This window comes from Cavia porcellus, unplaced genomic scaffold (genome assembly GCF_034190915.1).
Source record: "Cavia porcellus strain 051 isolate PalLab524CR breed Dunkin Hartley unplaced genomic scaffold, mCavPor4.1 scaffold_12, whole genome shotgun sequence".
Taxonomy (NCBI): Eukaryota; Metazoa; Chordata; class Mammalia; order Rodentia; family Caviidae; genus Cavia; species Cavia porcellus.
In genome coordinates, this window is record NW_026947495.1 from 84,695,354 (window position 1) to 84,716,115 (window position 20,762).

The 20,762-nt window shown below is 40.4% G+C and overlaps 1 long non-coding RNA gene across 2 annotated transcripts; it reads right to left on the minus strand.

Moving 5' to 3' along the window:
• Positions 1–5,525: 5,525 nt before the first annotated feature.
• Positions 5,526–8,545, minus strand: LOC134478237 (uncharacterized). Of its 2 annotated transcripts, none has more exons than XR_010050731.1 (5): positions 8,442–8,545; positions 7,655–7,995; positions 7,401–7,488; positions 6,934–7,147; positions 5,526–6,318 (listed from the first exon to the last, which is right to left on the minus strand). It is a non-coding gene; the product is annotated as an uncharacterized LOC134478237 (long non-coding RNA). The 2 variants fall into 2 exon arrangements; XR_010050730.1 differs by having other exon boundaries at positions 7,401–7,559.
• Between the last annotated feature and the right edge of the window lie 12,217 nt (positions 8,546–20,762).

Genomic DNA, 20,762 nt, shown 5'->3' on the forward strand with positions numbered 1-20,762 from the left:
GGCCTTGCACATGCTGGGAAAGCAACCTACCACTGAGCTGCCTCACCTGCCAGGGCAGCCGGGGCATGGTGGTCACACCTGTATGCCAGCACTCTGGGAAGCTGAGGCAGCTTAGTGACTTTATCAGGCCTTGTCTCAAAATCAAATACCACCACAACAACACCATCTAAAAGGACTGGGGATGTGGTTCAGTACTAAGGCTCTGCATTCAATCTGCAGGACAGGTGGAAAAAAAGAGCTAAACTAGACACATATGAAAAGCAATTATGTATGTAGGGAAAAAATAGCTCATTTATTGATGCATAGTTCTAAATAGAAATGAAAATTCTAAAATCTGCTGGAATATTACTTATGGAAATTAATGCTCATAGTACTTTTCAGTTAATGTTAAAAAGATCAGTTCCTTGATTTATGTTCCTGACTTACAAATTTTACTGGTGGAATGTTGCAAAACAAATCCTGGAAGTCTGCATGATGGAGCATGCCTGTAATCCATTGCTTAGAGAAGCTGGTAAATTTGAGCCTACCTGGGCAACTTCGGGACTCGGCAAGACCTTGTCTCAAAATCAAAAAGTCTGGGAATGTAGCGTAGTGTCAAGGCCCTCAGTACCAGAAAAAATAGGAAGGAAAAACGAAAATAAAAAACAACAACAACAAAAAAAAAAACACTGATTTTTTATGTATTCCAATGATTTGTGTCTCTGAAATCAGATTTCCCCAGATTCAGATCTTTATCACTTACAAAATCTGTTAACCTCAGATTTAGGATTCTTAACCACTCCATGCCTCAATGTCCCCATCTATAAAATGAAGAAAATAATGTATTTGCCTGATGTACTCCCTTTTATTCTGAATTAAAAGAGATAAAACAAAATAACTCAGTATGTATAATACAGAATAATCTGTGTGTAAAAGAGAAAATACTTATGTACTTCTTTCTTAGATATGCATCAATTATGTTTGGAAGAATAACATATTATAAAAATTGATTGCTGCTGGTGAAGAAAATTGAATGGCTGGGATTTAAAACAGAAGGGAAATGGTTCACTGTATATTTTCCTATTCCCTGTGGTTTTAAAAAGAAGCACGTAATTCTTATTTGTTTTTTTTTTTTTTGTTGTTGTTGTTGTTGGTTTGGTTTGGATTTGCAGTAATGGGGACTGAGTGCACTGCCTTCACACTTAGCTACAACCACAGCCTCTTTTCCATTTTTAAAATTTTTAGACGGAGTCCCTCTAAGTCACTAAAATTCCCAGGCTTGGCTGAAACTTGCCAGCATGCTTTGTTTCCCAGAATGCTGCTGTAACAGGGGTGTACCACCATAGCCAGCTATAATTTCTATTTCCCTTAGCACTTTCCAGAGAAAACAGAATGAATATGAGATCTGTAGATATACAGAAGGAGAGTTATAATGAGGATTCGGCTCCCTTGATAGTACAGGCTGAGAAGCCAGAGGCCCAGGACAGCTGGTGTACTATTCAGTCCAGTGGGAAAGCCTGAGATCCAGGGTTGCTGCTGGCCCAGGCAAAAGAAGACAGGGGTGCAGCTCCAAAAGAGGAAGTATGTTTGCCCTTTCTCTGCCTTTTTGTTGGATTCAGGCCAACAACAGCCTGGATGGTGCCTACCCATGATGGTGAGGTGGCTCTCAGTCTACCTATTCAAATACTAATTTCTCGTGGCAGGCCTTGCACAGGCACATCCACAAAAGCTGTTTCACCAGCTACCTGGCCATCTCTTAGCTGAGTCAAACTGACCTGTGAGATTAGTCACCCACTAATGCCCCACACACACAAAAAAATGAAAACTTTTTAAAAATTCTGGTTCCCTTCCTGTATTTACACACGATAACTGAATCAGCTTGACTACTCAGGCTCCCTGTGACCCAAGCTCAACCTGCCCATCCTGCTTTCTCCCAAAACCCTGCCTCCTTCCTCCCCATCTCTAGGCAAACCTCATTGTTCCTTATTTGCCAAAGTGACCACAGTGACTACAATTTATTCTCACTTTAGAACTTGATAAAACTTAGAGTAAATCAATTGTTTTGTGGCTCCTCCTACCTCCCTCCACACCTCATTTTCTCTGATTGCTGTCAGCAAACACCAGATCTTCTCCCTGACCCTCCCAGAGCTTGATTATCACCCAAGCAGGGCTTGGAGTCTTGCTGCCTTAACTTAGACCTACATCTCTCAAAGGGAAGAATAGTTGAATGGGTCTGAAACTCCTTGGAATCTGCACATGGTGGTGCATGCTTGTAATCCCAGCACTTGACAGACTGAGGCAGAAGGATCATTGTGAGTTCAAGGATAGCCTGGACTACATAAGTGAACTCAAGGTCAGCCAGAACTGCATAGAGAGATCATGCCTCATAAAGACAACAAGTCAAAACTCCTTGGGCAAATGGCTTTCTTTCTCCAAAGGGAAAAATAAATCCATAAATTCAGGAAGTGGAACTTCCCTATCTTCTCCTCCCACACAGGGACTAACCTTTGCCCAAAAGAGGTGATGAGACCCTGTATCAGGCAGATAAAAGAATCCTCCCTGGGCTGACATATCACATGGCTGAAGATGAGAAAGGCCTCTTCTCCATCCCATATGTATACCTTTACTTTGGAGAAGATGCAAGGCCAAATGCCAGGCTGAGACCAGCTTAATTCCCTTCCCTCACCTGCTGAAACCCTTGAGCCCTACCTCTTCTAAGTGTTCCCACTAGGGAACTCTTAAAGCCCTGTCCTTCTCAATGCACAGTTCCCTGCTCTCAGCAGCTCAGGTTCCTTCCCCAAAAGTAACAAGCATGAACAATGTGATCTTCCCTGAGATAATCTATATCTCTACTAATCAGGTACATCCTCTAACAAGGCCTGGACCAGCCTGACTCTACCATGAGGAACCTGCCATCTCCCTGACTCCAGCACAGCATTCAAGAAACATCATCCCAGAAAACCACAGGTGCTCAAGCCCTTCCATCTGTTGCTCAATGAATAGTCCAGCTTGCATAATCTGGAAAGAATCCCACAGAACCTACAGAAAAATGTAAGCTTCACAAACACAGGCTTTCTTAGACAGCTTTGTCCAACACCAGGCTCTTCCCATCTTGAAACAAGAGCTCCCTAAATTGCTTGGAAATCAGCCATCACCTTTCAACCACAATTACCCATAGCAGTGACAAAACCCCAAAGAAGAGCCAGCTTCAGACTGCATCTGATGCCTCAAATTCCAGGAAGTATAAAGTTGAGCAACAGGAGGAGTGAATTGCTAATAATGACCCAGGTGATGCCACTTTCCCCAAAGTAGCCCATGAAGCTGGGCAATGGGTGGTGAATTCCCATAATCTCAGCTACTTCCCAAGACAGAAACAGGAGGATTTTGAATTCCAGACTAAGCTGGGCAATAGAACAAGACCTCCCCCCCCCCCCCACAGAATGACAGCTTGAGTATATGCATGTATCTTTATGTACCTGTTTGAGCATTTGTGTGGAAGAATGATTGTGCATGTTCATATTTCTATATTTGCATATATAAATAGGTGTGTGTGTGTGTGTGTGTGTGTGCATGCACGTGTATCTGAAGAGGCTGAGGCAAGGCAGAGTGATTGGACCAGGGACACAGAGAAGTATCTTTGGCTCTCTGAGCCCAGGGTTGGCTCAGCTGGCACTTACCTTAGCCCCTCCCCTGCTGGCCATGTGTCCTCCAGATTGAGAGCCTCCTTAGACAGTTTCATGGACTTGTGTGTGTGGTCCCCAGCCCTCTCCATCAGATGGTCAACACCTGGCCTCTGTATTCTATTCAGACACCAAGAGTGTCCTGGGAAAGGCCAGAGATCTGACAGTGGAAGTGAAAGGCTGTGGACGATCTCCAAAGGGAAGGTACATGGATCTGTAGCTGAGCTCCCAAGGATTGGGGGAGTGATGGGATTACTCCTGAACTTATCAAAACCATAGCCCTAAACCTAACTTCAACTTAGAATTAGCCCTAACCACAGCCCTAGCTATAGACATATCCCTAAATGTAACCATAAAGTTACCTGTAAATTTAACCCTAAATATACACTTATCCTTAATTGTAACAGTGGCCCTAAATCTAATAGTAACCCGAAGGGTAACCTTAGGCCTAGCTCCTACCCTAGCTCTACCACTAGTCCTAATCCTAAATGTAACATTAACCTTAAACCTAACCATGGTGAAACCTAGTCCTAGTCCTAATCTTAATCCTAGTCCTGACATGAACCTTAAGGTTGTACGATTCTGGGATTAAGTGTGTGGCACTGAATTAGTGCCCTAATTAGTTTATCATAATTTTGGGTGTGGGAGATGAAAAGATTCAATCCAGTTGTTTGTACCCTGGTTGGGATATAAAAGGGAGGATTGCTGCTGCTGTTTGCTTGCTGCTTACTGCTTGCTTCCATGCCATGGATTGTTCTCCTCTGTGATGCCCCCTCTGTCATTGCACTGTGCCTTGGAGCCAGCTGATTATGGACCAAAAGCTCTGCAAACTATGAGCTTTCAACTTGTGGCTGTTGGATATTTTGACTCAGCAACCATAAATGTTACTAAGGTAAGCGTGTGTGTGGATGTTTTGCAGAAACCCAGTAGTGAATTGAAATGAAGGCACTTTGCACCACGGAGTTTGGAAGACAATGATTTATTATGCTAGTAGGCTGGTAGGCATCAGTTCCCAGTCACCAGCCCTGACTGAGAGTCAAGCAGGAATTCATATAGATTTTGTAAGCAGGCAGTACAAAAGCTGATAAGAGGTTATCATGTAATTAGTTACATGCACTAAGTCATACATTGTCAGGCAGCACTAACTAAAGGAAATTGTTATGAGGCAGGGACATTCTGGGAAAGAAGGTGTGAGCAGAGTGCACAAAGTTAAGTGTGTCTTTGACTGGGTTATTTTGTCCTGGGAAGAAAGTCTGTGAAACACATTAGAGAAACAGGCTATATTTTTAGATGATAAAATATAGTCCTTGCAGCTGTTAGTGGGACAGGCTGATGTGACACAGGCTATCTATGAAAAGCAGCTGTACATAGATCGTCAAGACTGACTAGGTTCAGCAATCTAATTATGTGACAGGCAGGGTGAGCACATCTTGTCTCAACACAGTAATAGGCTGCTGATTGATTTTTAAAATGTCTTGCTATAAAATTACAATTATAGATGGGTGAGGAAGACTATCACGGGTAATATCCTGCCCAGATCACTCCTACTGATGCCCCAGTAGGAGATACTCACTTGCTTACAGTCATGAGCCTGGGCCCACTGGCAGAGTCAGAGTGCTGTTTAGAAAGGAATATCGGAGGGGCGAGTCAGCCTCCTGTAGGAATCACCCAGGGGCAAGGCTTCTAACTGAAATGTTTCTCAAAAATAACAAGTAGTTATCACAAACATACTGCTATTCACTGGAGCATAAGAAACAATAAGGAAATTCAGCAGAGATAGGTATTTCATAAAGTTTTTATTAGTTACATACACTTCTACAAAATATTGGGTTTGAATGTGTTACTTTCATACATGCATGTCACATATTTTGATGATATCTAACCCAACAATTAACCTCCCTTTTATTTTCTTCTCTTCCATAGTCCCATACTGTTGTCTAATCAGTCTCCCCTATGCTTTTATGAATATTGCTAAATTTAAATTAACACAGAGCACATTTCACAAAGTGGGAAGAGGAAAAGGATAATGTGCGATGAGAAATAAAACTTTTATGAAAGTCAGCAAAACAGTTGTTCACATTGATAAATTAAATGTAAAACTATAGGGAAACTATTGAGAGCTAATAATAGTAAAATATGAAAGTAAAAGCAACAACTATGGGCCTGGGAAAATGGGAATCAGGGAGACTTTGACCCTGGGTATAGTTTTCTGTCATTTGGACTACGGTATGCACACAAACATTATCTTGTCATAAAAAGGAAAGTACTAAAAAAAGAAGAAGAACAACAAAAAAATCCCAAGTGAGGTCAAGCCATGGCGAGCCTTGAATGATCCAATGATCTACATTTCTTCAATGTAAAATCAGACTATGCAAGCTAACATTTTTTAATGCCGCTACCTAGGTTTGTAGCTGCAAATTACCTGACAGAACAATATTGCTTATAGGGAGGTTCAAAAGCTTTATAGAATGGGAGATGTTGACATGTGATTGGAAATATGCAGATGTTCACAAACATCTTGGTGAAGGAGAATTGTCTCTCAAATCTCTCTGTTCTTGATTTGTCCCCGATCCTTGTGATGGAATTTATGGAGTCCATTCAGGGTCTCCTTAAGCCCCTCTAGGACACCAGCTTTCATCCTGGACTCTGTAGTCATCCCCTAATTTAGAGAACAAAGATGTGCTCTGCTGTAACATAAAATGCATGCAACTACCCATAAAATACTCACAAAAATGGTACCAATACTTCTTACCACTAGGGGACAGGACCACCAACCCCAGCCCATGGGCATGAGACTAGAGAAGGACCTCTGCAGGATCTGACAGGAAAGGTCAGCAACCTCAGGGACTGTACCCCCACATTCCCTCCCCATTAGATTGGGCTGCAGTCTGTGACCCATTGTGGTAAGATGCCCTTGGAGCACACACGGCAGTGTCCTTGTGATCTCAGAGCAGCATCCAGGCAACAAGCATGGAAGATGCCACTCAGCCCTGCTGCAAGAGAGCAGACACTTTTTACAAATGTCTTCTGCTGTGGGGAGGGGGACAGTGGGCTGGAATCGCAGGGCTCCCTGATCCCCACACTTCACAGCTTCTGCTGCTGGGGACACTGGCCCAGCCCACTGAAGGCACATGTGGTCCCAGAGAGCTGTAGGCAACAATGTTCCAGTTCCTCCAGCTCTCCTTGAGCTCCATCTTCTGCATGACTGCCAAATGGAGCCAGATGGCCCTCCTCCCACCTTCTCTACCCAGCCCAGCAGGGCAGACGCACTCACTGTCAGCTTTGCCATGGCCTGCTTTCGAGCCTGGTGGCTTTGCCCAGACAGGCAGTCATCCTCTCTGCTGGAGCCAGCACCTCCTCAGGCTCACCCTGGGTCAGGGTTGCCAGGCAAGCCAGGCACTGGCATGGCTGCTTCTGTTCCCTCAGCTGCTGATGCTGTCAAGTGAGTGCTTCCTGGGCACTGGTGAAATCTTCATTAATAATGTTGCCTGAAGGAAGTAGAGTATGATTTTGTGGGAGGACTGCTCAAGACAAGCTGGAGCAAAGGGCACAAAGAAGCTCCCTGTCTGTTGGTAGCATCTGTTGTTCCAAAGGGGATGGTGTCTGCTGCCTCCCAGGGAAGGCATGGGGTCCAGGGAAATCAGAGGGTGGGGAAGGCCAAGGTATTGGGGTGTCCAAAGGGACCATAAAGGGAAGCAGGGAAGGTAGCACAGACAAAAGACAAAGACCAGTGCAGCTCACCCTGGCATCTAGTCTGTCCCAGGAATGGTCACACTGGTCCATGTTGAACATGCCTGTCCTCTTTGTCCCCTTCATCTTCTATTGGGAGCTGCCAGAATGATCTCTGGTCAACCCCACAAGAGAAGTACCAGACACTCTCCACCCTGACGCTGATGTGTCCTATTGGGAGACAATGACCACCCCAGCACTATAAAGGCCTCTGTCACCAAAAGTCCTCCTGAGGCTCCATTCTGCCCTCAGGCACCTCCACTCACCTTGCCAACGCAGAACGAGGAGGCTCAGCGGGGATGACTGCTGCTTCTGCTGCTTGGTGGCTTCCAGACGCTGTGGTGGGTAGGATGAGAACATGGAGAAGGCATGGAGGTAGCCGAGTCCTCCATGCAGGAACCTGGACAGCTCCATTACCTGGGTCTCCTCTTGCCTGATTCTCCTCACACAGCAGCTGCACCATGAGCTGTTGTATGAAACAGAACTTGAGCTGTGTGTCTTTCTGAGAGGTCAGCTGACACCAGACCTCTGCATGCTGCCACAAGTGGGACAGAAGCTGGTGTCACTGTTGCTGCAGACACTGGGCCTCCTGGATCTTGAGCGCCATCTGTGGAAGAGCCTGGCATGAGTCTAGGGATGACTTGCTGCTTCCTGAGTAAGCCCATAAATGCAGGGACAGGACACAGGCACATGGGCAGTGACCTGCACTGACTCTTCGGCCTAATGACTGCAGACCCAGTAGGAAACATTCACTTGCTTCTATCAGTGGGATTGGAGTCATTGGCAGCATGATTTGGTTTATCCAAACAGACAATTATGAGGCAGTGATTTGCCCTCCTGTAAGAATCACCCGGGTAAGGTCAGCCATCTTGCCACACCACAGTGACAAGCCTCATTGTGGCCTCCTCATCTCAGTCCCCAGAGAGAACACACATGGTTCTAGGCAGCAAGCTGCCCAGAGAGAGGAAAGGAAACTGTGGAGGGCATAGTTCTTTGGGAAGGAGGATGGGGGAGGATGAAAGAAGACAGCAGGCAAAAGGAAAAAGCACAAACCTGAGGTGATGCCACCAGTGAGAGCGGCTCCTGGGGAAGGGACCCCACCACATGACACAGTGTCATCAGCAGAAAGAAGTGCAGGAGCAGAGTGATCTTCAAGCCTGTCACAGAAGGAGGCAGGTTTAGGGGGACATGTGAGACAGCTAAGCACCATAGTCACAATGGAACAGAGCACATAGGACAGGGCTGCTGCAGTCAGTAGACAGTCACACATGCTGGGGCCAGTGGGAGTGAGGATGTGGCTCCCCCAGGCTCCAGGCCACAGGCTCACATTGCAGATGTCCAAAGCTCAAAGCAAGTGTTGACAGCCTCTTTTCTGAGCCCCCATAACCTTGCTCTGTCTGTAGCTCAGCACATGACTCTCCAGGCTGGGACCTGGGACAGCCTCAGAGTACTGCACTCTGTTCCTCAAAGTCACTCAATGACACATTCACCCTTCCCTCATCATCATTTTAAAATCAGAGCTCCTAAGTAGCCACTAAGACTCAAGTAGTACAGCTAAAAATAAATTTCAAAAGACACTGAGGCCCACGAAGTGATTTTTCTGATATCATCCATAAGCTAGTGGAAAAGAGAACTCCAAGATTCTTCTCCTAATCCTGGTGCCCAGAGTTCTCCTTTCACACACTGAGGGGCTTTCAGAAGCCTGAAAATGAGGAGCTGTTCTCACTGGTGTGGCTTCCCTGACTGAGGAGAATCAAATAGCGACTGCCATTTGCAGAATGTTTCCACTAGGCCCTACTGAATTCACACACACAAAAAAATTCATTTGAATGGCACAAGTGTACATAAAATGTTCCTTCATGTCTTCTCTCCTCTCTCTTTCTCTGTTTTTGAGAGTGCTGGGGATCAAATCCAAGGCTTCACACAACCTTGTCAAACGCTCCGCCACTGAGCTACCACACCCATAGTTCCCAAATGCAGAATTCTAAACCAGTACCTGACACTTTTCTCACCTGAATCATCACCCCCTATCACCCGCTACTGCCAGTGGAACTCCCAGCAACCTGGTCCTCTAAAACTCACTTCTGCAGATGTGTAAAAATCACCAACAGTGGCTGTGCCAGGATGACTTATATTTTAAATATTTTTCTTCTTCTACAAGAGCACTAATGCTATTTATTTAGTGGAACTACTCTCAACTGTGGAATGGAAAATCAGTGATGCTCATGAAAATAATAAATCCCCATATTCACATCTTCTTGCATAGTTTTTGCAAGATGCTAGTATGCACGTCATTGGCTGAAATGCCACTCACAATCCTGAAAGATGTTCTAATAATCAGTTAATGGCTGAGACAATAACTTATTAGTATGGCAAAGAAAAAAGAAAAAACAAAGGCAAGCTTACAGTGATGTATGCCTGGAATCCCAGACACTGTAGAATTTGGGACAGGACAATCATAAGTGCAAAGACAGCCTGAAAGAAAAAACAAAACAATCTCAAAATAGAAATACAATATTAAGTAAATGAGGCTTGGCATGTAGCTCTGTGATCCCTGGACTCAATCACTAGTAGTACTACCCACCCCTGTCACAAGTGAAGAAGGCCCTGAACTCCATCAAAAGTTACATACACACACACACGAGAATGTGAAGTAGAGAATTTATCAAGGAATTTTAAAATCTCTGGAGAGTAGAAACTTGGGAGAAAACCAGTACAGACCTGTTCTCCTATGGTCACTCAGAGACACTGCCAGTCTTCAGCTCTGTGGTGAAATTTTCATGTTGTCACTGTCTAAGTTAAGAAGACAACCGAATTCACCTCTGTTCTGGTTCCCATGGCCCAAACCGCTTGCAATTGGAAATTTGTGCCTGCATTAGAGAAAATGGGAAGGTGGAAAACACACCTTAGGGGACCAGGTATGAAAATCAGTATACAGGTGATGACAGTGAACAGGGGTTGGGACTAACCACATTCTACCCCTTTCTCCCTTTTCCTAGATCTAGTGTGCTCTAGCCTCTTCTCCACCCCAGCAACAGCGGGGACTGAGGTCCTTGGATATGGGGTTCTTGGAGTTCTGGTTTGGGGCAGGAGAAGGATAGGGCAGAGCCCCAAGTGGGGTCCTGAAGTGACCACCAGAGTCACCAAATTCATGGAGGGTGGGGCGTGGCCAATGGGGAGACAGGCTGTGAGGAGTGCTGACAGCGCACTGAGGGTTTGTTTCTGACCATGGTGCAGCAATTGGGAAACACAGCCTGAGTCCAGGGGCTGCGACCCTATATGACTTACCCTTCTGAAGGCTTTGGTAGTATAGGTGATGTAACATCTTAATGTCGTGTAGAATTCAGCAGTCAGTCCATCAGGGGCTGGGCAGTTTGTAGTTGATAGACTCCAATACTTTCTGAATTGTTTGCTGGTTATGAGGATAAATATTTTTGTATCTTCTTGGGTTAGCTTTGGCAGCTTGTAGTAGGAAAGCATCTATTTCTTCCCATTTTTCCACTTTATTGGAATACAATTTTTCATTATAGCTACTATCTTCTGAATTTCCATAGTGTGGATTGAGATTTCCCTTCTAATTACATTGATGTGAGTTTTTACTCTCTTTCTCATGATAAGTTTGGCTAAGAGTTTATTTTGTTTATTCTTCTGAAGAAACAGCTCTTCTGTTTGTTGATTCTTTGTATTGTTTTTAGATTCAGTTTTGTTGATTTTCAGTCTAAACCTTGTGATTTCCCTTCTTAGTGTTGGTTTGGGCCCAGGATGGTGCTATTTCTTGAATATCTTAAAGTTTCTTATGATGCCTTTTATTTGAGTCCATTTAGTTTTCTTAAAGGAACAGTTAATTACAATCAACTTCCCTCTTAGGACTACTTTCATAGTGCTCCAGAGGTTCAGAGGGAGTTGTGCAATTGCCATTAACTTCCAGAAATATTTTGATGGAATCTCAGCATTCTTTTAATGTGCATGTCTTGACTGATCAGTGGGGTCGAACATGTTTTCATACATTTATTTGTCATTTTTACTGTATCTGAGAAGTGTCTATTCATTACACATGGCCATTTTTACATTTGGCCTTAAAATGGGGCGGGGGCTGGTATCTGATTGTTTTCAGTTCTTTAAATACTCTAGATATTAGCCTTTTGTCTGAGGAACACCAAGCAAACACTTTTCCTGTTCTGTGGGTTGTCTCTTCAATCTATTAGTGGTTTCATTTACTGTGAAAGTCTTTTAATAAAATGAGATCTCAGTTGTTGATTTTTTGATAGTTCCACTTGATTGGAGTTTTGATCTTAAAGTCTTTACTTACATCAATGTGTTCCAGTGTTCTATTTATTGTTCCTTCCTGCAGATTTACTGTTTATGTTTTAATATGTTGATCCATGTTGATTTTAGGTTAATGCATGAAAGATATGTGTCTCTTTGAATCTTCATTTTGTAGAAAGCCAGCACCATTTTGAAAGAGGTTACCTTGTCAAGGGAAGGTGCTTGGCTCCTGTTTCAAGCATAGCTGAGTGAGTATGTCTGGAGTTGTTCTTCATCTTCAAATCTGTTCCATTAATCTTCAGGTCTGGTTTTTGTAGTTGTGGTTGTTATTGTTTTTATTTTTGTTTTTTGACAGTACCATGCTGTTTTCATCACATTAGCTTTGTAGTAGAGTTTCAAGTAAGAGATGGTGATGCCCCTTACTTTGCCTTTATTGCCCTGAAATGGGTTTTGCTATTCTAGGTCTCTTCTGGTTCCAAAGAAATTTTAGGATTATTTTCTCTAATTCCATGAGATATGCTGTTGAAATTTTAATCAGAATTTCATTAAATCTGTGTAACAATTTTGGAAGTATGATCATTTTCACTATATTAGTTCTTCCTACCCAAGAGCATGGCATTTTTTTCCATTCTCTGATATCCTCTTCAATCTTATTTTTCAGAGTACTATAGTTGTCAATGTAAAGGTCTTTTACCTTTCTCATTAGATTGATTCCTATGTATCTCATTTTTCTGGATGGTATTGTGAAAGGTATTTTTCTTTAACTTGTCTCTCAGTGAATTTGTTAGGAGTGTATAGGCAGGCTGTTGATTTTGGAGTGTTGACTTTATATCCAGTTATGCGACTGATTTTGATTATTAAATCTAAACATTTTTGGTTGAGATTTTGTGGTCATCTGTGTAGAATATCCTGTCACTCACATATAATAATAATTTAATGTCTTCCTTTCCTATTTATTGCTTTTATTTCTTTGTCTTACCTAATTGCTCTGCTAATGTTTCCAGAACTATACTGAATGAGAATGGTGTCAGTGGACATCTTTGTTTTATTCCTGATTTTAGAGTGAAAGCTTTCAGTATTTGTCCATTTAGCATGATGTGGATTTCACATATAATACTTTTTTTTCTTTAAACTTCACTGAAGATCATAGATTACTTTTATCAGGTTGAGATTAATACCATTTTTATGTATTTATGTATTTATCATGAATGGGTGTCAAAATTCATCAAATGCTTTTTCTGACTCTGTTGAGATGATCATATGCTTTTGTCCTTGGCTCTATGAATATGGTGGATTACATTTATTGGTTTACATATGTTGAATCATTGCTGCATCCCTGGGAGGAATCCTGCATTGTCATGGTGTGTAATCTTTTGATAATCTGTTGCATTCTGTTTAACAGAATCTTATTGATGTCTTTTCATCTATATTTTTTAGGAAGATTGGCTTGGGATCTCTCTCTCTCTCTCTCTCTCTCTCTCTCAGTTGGATACTTCTCTGGCTTTGGAGTCATGGTAATATTTTCTTCCCTGAATGAATTTGTGGGTATGCTTCCCTTTCAGTAAGACTTTAGGGCATAGGGGTATTAAATGTTCTCTTAATTTCTTATAGAATTCAGCAGTGAATCTCTTAAGAGATTGGGCTTTTATTTGTTGGTAGGTTTTCTATTAAATCTTCAATTTCATTGACTGACATTGGGTTATTTGAGATTTTATTTTTTCTTGATTCAGTTTTGATAATTCCTATGTATGTAGGAATCTATCCATTTCTTCTGTGTTTTCCATCTTGTTTGAGTACAGGTGCTTGAAGTAGACATTGAATGAACTTCTAGGTTTTGCAGGATCTGTTGTGATTTAATCCTTTTCAATGCTAGTTGCATGGATTTGTGTATTTTCTCTCCTTTTTTGATAAGGTTGTCTAAGGGTTGGTCAATTTTATTGACTGTTTCAAACAACCAACTCTGGAATTCATTGGCTCTTTGTATTGTTTCCTTAGTCTCCATTGCATTACCATGAGCTCTGAATTAATTTCCTCTCTTCTGCAGCTTTGTAACTGACTTGCTCTTACTTTTCTGGAAGCTTGAGGCTCAATGTTAGGTTGTTGATTTGAGCTTGATGTGTTTTTCTGATATGAGAATTCACAGCTATAAATTTCCCTTGAAGTTCTGTTTTCATTGTGTCCCATAATTTCTAGTTTGTTGTACTGGCATCATCATTTAATTGTACAAAATTTATTTTTTCATAAATTTCATCTGTGGCTTCTTAGCTGATCAAGAGAGTACTATTTAATTTCAATATGTTTATGAAGTTCTCATGGTTTCCTTTTACATTGATTTGCAATTTCAGTGTACTACAGTCTGATAATACCTATGGGGAAACTTCAGTTCCTTTAAATTTACGTAAGCATGTTCTATGAGTTAATATGTGGCCCATTTAGGGGAAAATCCCATGCACAGCTGAGAAGAATGTGTGCTCTGGTGTTGTTGGGTGGATCACTCTGTAGACATGTACTAAGTCCACTTGTTCAAAAATTTGGTTCAATTATAGTATTTCATTTTTTAATCTCGTTGGTCTATTTATCTGTGACAATGCTGAACAGGTACTTCTTTAATTTTATGTGTCAATATTTGTTTTATGTAATTAGGTGCATTGGCCTTTGGTGCATATATATATCTATGATTGTGATTTCTTCCTTTTGAATTATTCTGTTCTGTGTATCAATCCATCTTGGCTTGAAGTCTACTTTGTCTGCAAGTAAAATAGCTATCCCTCCTTTTTACCAAGTTCCTGTCACATTAAATATTGTATAACATCCTTTGATTTGTGTATGAATTTATTTTTCAAATATGTATCTAGGAATATGTCCATTTCTTCTGTGTTTCCATATTATTGGAATATGGGTTCTCATTAAATGAGTCTTGATGATCTTCTGGATTTCTGCAAAATCTCTTAGGATTTCATCCTTTTCAATCCTCATTGCATGAACTTGTTTGTTCTTTTTTTGGATAAGGTTATCAAAGGGTTTTTCAATTTTCTTTAATCTGTCAAGAACCAATTCTTGGATTCACTGATTTTTTTGTGGTGTTTTCTTAGTCTCCAGTGCATTGCCTTCTGCTCTGATTGTTTTAATTTCCTCCCTTCTATGAGCATTGGCTTGACTTGCTCTTGTTTTTCTGGGAGCGTTAAGTTAAACATTAGTTTGTTGATCTGAGCTCACTCTTTTTTGACATACATGTTTCTTCTATGCAGCATATTGTTAGATCTAGCTTCTTGATCTAGTCTGCCAGTTCGTTTCTTTTGATTGAATTGAGATCCATTCATATAGATGGCAATAAGTGATATGTATTGATTTATTTGTGTCATTATTTTCCAATTGTTGGCTACATTTTTTTTCTCCTTAGTTTAATTCTTTGCCTTCTCTGGTGGATTTTTTCTATTGGTGTTTGTGGACTTGGAATCTTTGTTATCTCTTTTTTTTTAAAGCAAGATTGTTGATTTATATTTGCTGGCGGCAACAGGCCACATCACTTGAGTAGTTAAACCTGCAGTTAATAGTGACGTTTAGGCAGGGTAAATCAAAGGGAGTTAAAAAGAATATGAACAGAAAAGTAGGCGACCACTCCGATAGTTATAATTTCCTCTCTTCTATGAGCTTTGGACTTGACTTGCTCTAGCTTTTCTGGTGGCTTGTGACAAAACACTGTCAGCACAATCACTGTAGGCTGCAGTGTATCCTGACATCTCAGCAAGGGCAGATGAGACAAAATTACTGCTTTTGTTACTGATCTTAAACAACCAGCGCCTTTTTCCTCAGGAAGTCTTGTTATTGGCTGAGTTGATTGTATCTAGTGTAACACAATAGTCAATGCTTACAATAAATCACACTTTTTGCTATGATGTGCTGCAATAGTATATTCAGAGTCACTATTTGCTTTTTCTTCACCTTTGTCTCTTTTTTCCCAAACAAAGAAGTTTTGGAGACTCTTGTACCTGTCTTATGCTGGACACAGGCTTTTTGAAGACTATTTCATTGTCTTTATCATCACTCATTTCAGTCACTTCAAATTTTTGTTTCTCCAAATATATTGGTGTACAAATCAGTGTGGTGCTCTGGCTGTCCACAGTCTTATTGTCAGAGGAAGCCTTGTTAAGTCTGCCTGTAGCCCTTTTGTTTTTAGTGGAAACCTCTTTTCTTGTCTGAAACCTCTTTTTTTAATAGATAAAACTAATGAAGGCTCATCTCTACTATGCTATCCTGCCATTGGTCCTCCACTTTTTCCCACTGTTCAATTGCCTACCATGCTTGGTGATCGCTCTGCTACTGTTCCTGGAACCTTGGTCATCTTTATCTATCTCTAGAAATCCTTCAGCACTCTCAGTAGAGTTGGTTTGGTGCTCATGAATTCCCTCAGTTGTTCTTCATCATGAAAGTATCTTATTTCTCCATTAATTTTGAAAGATGGTTTTTCTGGATACATCAACCTGGATTGGAAGTTGTCTTTCAGGACCTGAAACACCTCACTCAAGCTCTCCATGACTTGATGGTTTGTGGTGAGATGTCTGCTGTGATTCTGATGGGTTTTCCTTTATAGGTTATCTGCTTCTTTTCTCTAACAGCTTTTAATATTCTGTTCTTGTACTAAATTTCTGAGAGATTGATTATTATATGTCTGGATATAGATTTTGTTTGAATATGGCTTATCTGTATATTAAGTTCCTTTCCCATATTTGTAAGATTTCTGCTATTGCCTCTGTAAATAGTCTTTTTAAGTCATTTGTACTGACCCCTGCTTTTTTGCTGACACTTATCAATCAAATTATTTTTCTTGTGTCCTCTTGCAGTCACTGGAATATTATTTCCTGGTTTCTTTGTTATTTTTAAGAGATCCTTCCTTTCACGAGAACTTGTCTTCTAAGTCTAAAAATCTAACTTCAGTTACTTTACAGTTGTTTTTCCAGCTTTCAGTGGAGTTTAAATTTCCTGGATATCTCTCTGAATTTGTTTCATGCATTGTAGTTCTTTCCTGTATTGTTCATTCAAGGTTTCCATCATTTTCCAAGACATCTGTGTTTATTTATGTCTTCTTCAGATATGCTCAGCATTCTTTCATTACATTTGTCATTTATTCTTTTATCTGAAATAGAATTTTTGATGTAATTATTTTTACAGCCTCAAGAAGTTATTTCTTTTCTTTGGTTGCTATCCTTCCAGAAATTTCATGTGTTTGACTTCCAACTTCTTTTTTTTTAATTTTATTTTTATTTGCATTTTTTGGTCTTGTGGATTGAGCTCACAACTGCATGCTCACAACACAGGAGCCTAGGCTGCTGAGCTAAATCCCCAACCCCCAACTTCTTTTATTTCTATGTCTAATAGACTCAGTCTGTGTGGTGTGGATTTCTGAGGTTATCTTTTGCTTCTTTGTCTTGCCATTTTCCTGAGTTATCCTGTGTGAGCTAGTTGATGTTTTAAGTTCAGCTGTATGTTTTATGAAGAAAGGTGCTTCAGTATTTAGTGTACATATATTTATTAATATATGTACCATGACCTCTTCTTGTTGTATAGTTTCCTTAACTAGTACATAGAGATGATCTTTGTCTCTTCTAGTCAGTCTTATCTTGATGTTTATTTTGTCTGAAATTGAAATTGTTGTCCTACTTGTTTTGTGGGTCTTGGTGCATGAAAGGTTTTCTATGATTTGATTTTTAGTCTCTGAATATCTTTTTGAATTAATGAGTATCTTGACTACAACACACTGTTGGATTTTCTCTCTCTCTCTCTCTCTCTCTCTCTCTCTCTCTGTCTTTTTGAGATAGGGTTTTTCTACGCAGGTCAGCATGGCCTTGAGCTCACTTTGTAGCCTAGATTGGTCTCAAACTCACAATGATCCTCCTCCCTCAGCCTCCCAATTGCTGAGATCAAGGGCCAAGGATTTAGCTTGGTGGTGTAAGCACTTCACTGGCTAGTGTGTGGTCATGAGTTCCATTCCTGGTACAAAAAACAAAAAACAAAATGTGAACTAAGTGCTGAGATTATAGGTGTACATCACCACAGCTGGCATGAATTCTATCTTCTTAATCCAATTTTCTAATCCAAGTCTTTTAACTTAAGAGAGTAGGAGAGTTGAGGCAATTAATATTGATAGATATTTCTGACATGTGTTGATCACTTATGATCATTGTACTATCTCTCGGTGACTCTTTTGTTTTCCTTTTTTGCTGTTGCTTATCTATTGACCTTGCTTGATGTTTTCATTTCATCTGGATTTTAGCTTTATGGATTTCATCATTTTTGTCTAGGCAATTCTTGAGTATTTTCTGGAATTCTAGTTCCACAGACATGCATCTCTTGAGTTGGTCTATTTCATAACATTTCTGATGTATTTGAAGGAAATCTTTGTTAAGTAAATTGATTTAAACAGGAAGTTACTTGCTTTTAAGCATGAAGTACTTCATTCTGACCCTTCTGGCCTTTTAAAGTTTGTCTTGCAAAATCTGATATAATTCAAATGGATTTAGATTTATATATGATTTTATGTTTTAATCTGGTTCCTTTAAAATTGTTTCCATGCTGGATATCTATTAATTTAATAAAAGTGTTGTCTGAGTATGCGAATATGAACTATACAGAGACCTTGTCTCCAAAAAATGAATACTTTCTTATTTTTTCATTTTTCTTGAAGCTGCTATGAATGGTATTATTTTCATAATTTTCTTCTTATTCCATTCATTGTTGGTGAACATAACTGCTAACAATTATTATGTGCTGTTCTTGTATTCTGCTACTTTGCTGATGTTTCTTATAATTCTAAGAGTTTTTGATGGAGTTCTTTTGGCTCTTCTAGTAGAATATCATATCATGGGCTAACAGTAATTTCAGGTCTTCCTTTCTCATATGTATCTTTTTATTTCTTTCTCTTGCCTAATTGCTCTATTTAATATTTCCAGTAATATGTTGAATAGCAAAAGAGATATTGCACATCCTTGTCTTGCTCCTGATTTTAAGGGTAATGCATTTAGTTTTACCCCATTTAAGGTGATCTGCTTATTGGTTTGTCATAAATACCATGTATGGTATTTAGGTGTGGTCACTCTATATCTGTTGTCCTCAGGTTTTTTTTTATAATGAAACCATGTTGGATTTTATCAAAAGCCTTTTTTGTGTCTATTGATTTGATCATGTGACTTTTGACCTAGCTCCTGTTTATGGGATGTGTTACAGTTATTGGCTTGTGTGTGTTGAACCATCCTTGCATCATTGGGATGAAACCTACTTTACCACAATGTGTCTTGGTGACCTCTTTTTTCATTATAATTGTTCAGTGGTCTGGGACCCTTCCTTGTTTGTATGTTGAACTTTTTTCTCATATTTGGGGAGTATACCGCTATGATTTCTATAGACATACTATAATTTCTTCTGTATTATCTTCTTTATCTCTAGCTACATTTAGCCTTATTTTGGTCTTTTCTATGTCACTGAGTAGCTCTTGCATGGTCTTTTCTTGTCTCCTCATTTTCTGTGCTTCTCTTAGTACTTTTTTATCATTGACCATTTTTTTCTGAATTTCAAACATCCTGTCCTCTTTTTAGATATTTCTATCTGATATCATTCAAAGGAAATTAAAACTTTAGTGAATATACCATTCATGATTTTAACTGATTTGATCAACTCTTCCAATTTTTTACTTACTTCCCCTGTATCCACTTTAGATAGCTTAAGTAATATTTTAGTGAACTATTGGTTCATTTCCCTTTGCAGCTCAGCTGTTTCCTTCACCTTCTCCATCTTCTTCACAACTTTTTATAGAGTTCTGCTACCTGGTATTTGATTTCTTTTCCAAGTATGTCCCTTTGAGATGCATTAGGAGACTTAGAAGACTTTCAGTGTCTTCTGTTGTCTTGTCTTCCCATGTTCTGCTGTATGTATATCCATTTTTGGGGGTTCCCAGGAAATCTAGATATTATCCAAGAGATTGAATCAGTTTTTACCCAATACAATGTTACCTTAGCTATAGTGATAAATTCAGTGGCAACAATGACATCTCATGTCAACTGGATATTGAAAAACCTTATGAACCACTATGATTTACTGAAGATTATTAGATCACCATATATAAGCTGATAAAAGTTCAGACAACTATTTTTTGCTGGATGTAGGCAGCAGTGCCAGAGATTAAAACTACCACCAGACCAGTGATGCTAGACCTTTCAGAGAGACCAAGTGTGCAAACTACAATCCAAAACCCACTTATTTACGGCAAAATGACAATACCAACTCTATTTGAGCCATTATATGGGCTGCTAATGGGACAATACAGTGACCTTGTGAGCAAATAGAGAGGGCTCTGCATGACTGCAGTGGAATGCATGCATTAGATGTGCTACCACTGCACTACACTAGCTGCGATGCTCCTTTGGGGTACTCTTTATCCTTCAAATCTGGCCACCCTTAAAGGCCTAAAAGGTCATTGAAATTTATAGTCTGATTCACAGCCTCTCAAAGAATTCAGGAGATCTCTATTTTAACATTCCCTCTTCCCAAGCCTGTCTTCCAAAGTTTACTCTCACCTGATCTCTGTGACAGAGTAACCCCTTCAGCTGAAGCAAAATTCTCTTCCTGCATGTTGGTCATTCTTCAATTAGGTGGATATTTTGATTGACATTTCTGTATCCAGTGCTGAGGAGACTCCAGGAGAGTAGGTCCCAGCTACATTGGCTGGGTTGGGGCGATCAGATCAGTTGGTGTGAGTGGATCCTCACTGGCTGAGTACATACACACTTTGCTTTGGTGATGGTCACCAGAGGTAAGACACACGGGCCTCTCTAAGTCATTCTGGGTCTCCAATGGCTGTGTGAGAATAGTCTCCTAATAGCAGCAGTGGCTGGGGGTGGGGTTGCTTAACCAGGTCAGTCCTTGGCCTCAATCTGACTTTAAAACTAACCCTAATACAGACCTAAAAATAACCCTAACCTTAACCTAAGCATAATTCTAACCATAGCTGGAACATATTCCTAGCCTTGACCCCATTCACATCCTTTGCTCTGTTCCTAAACTTACCTTTAATCCTAACCCTAGAAACAATCCTAACTCTAATGAAAACCTATCCAA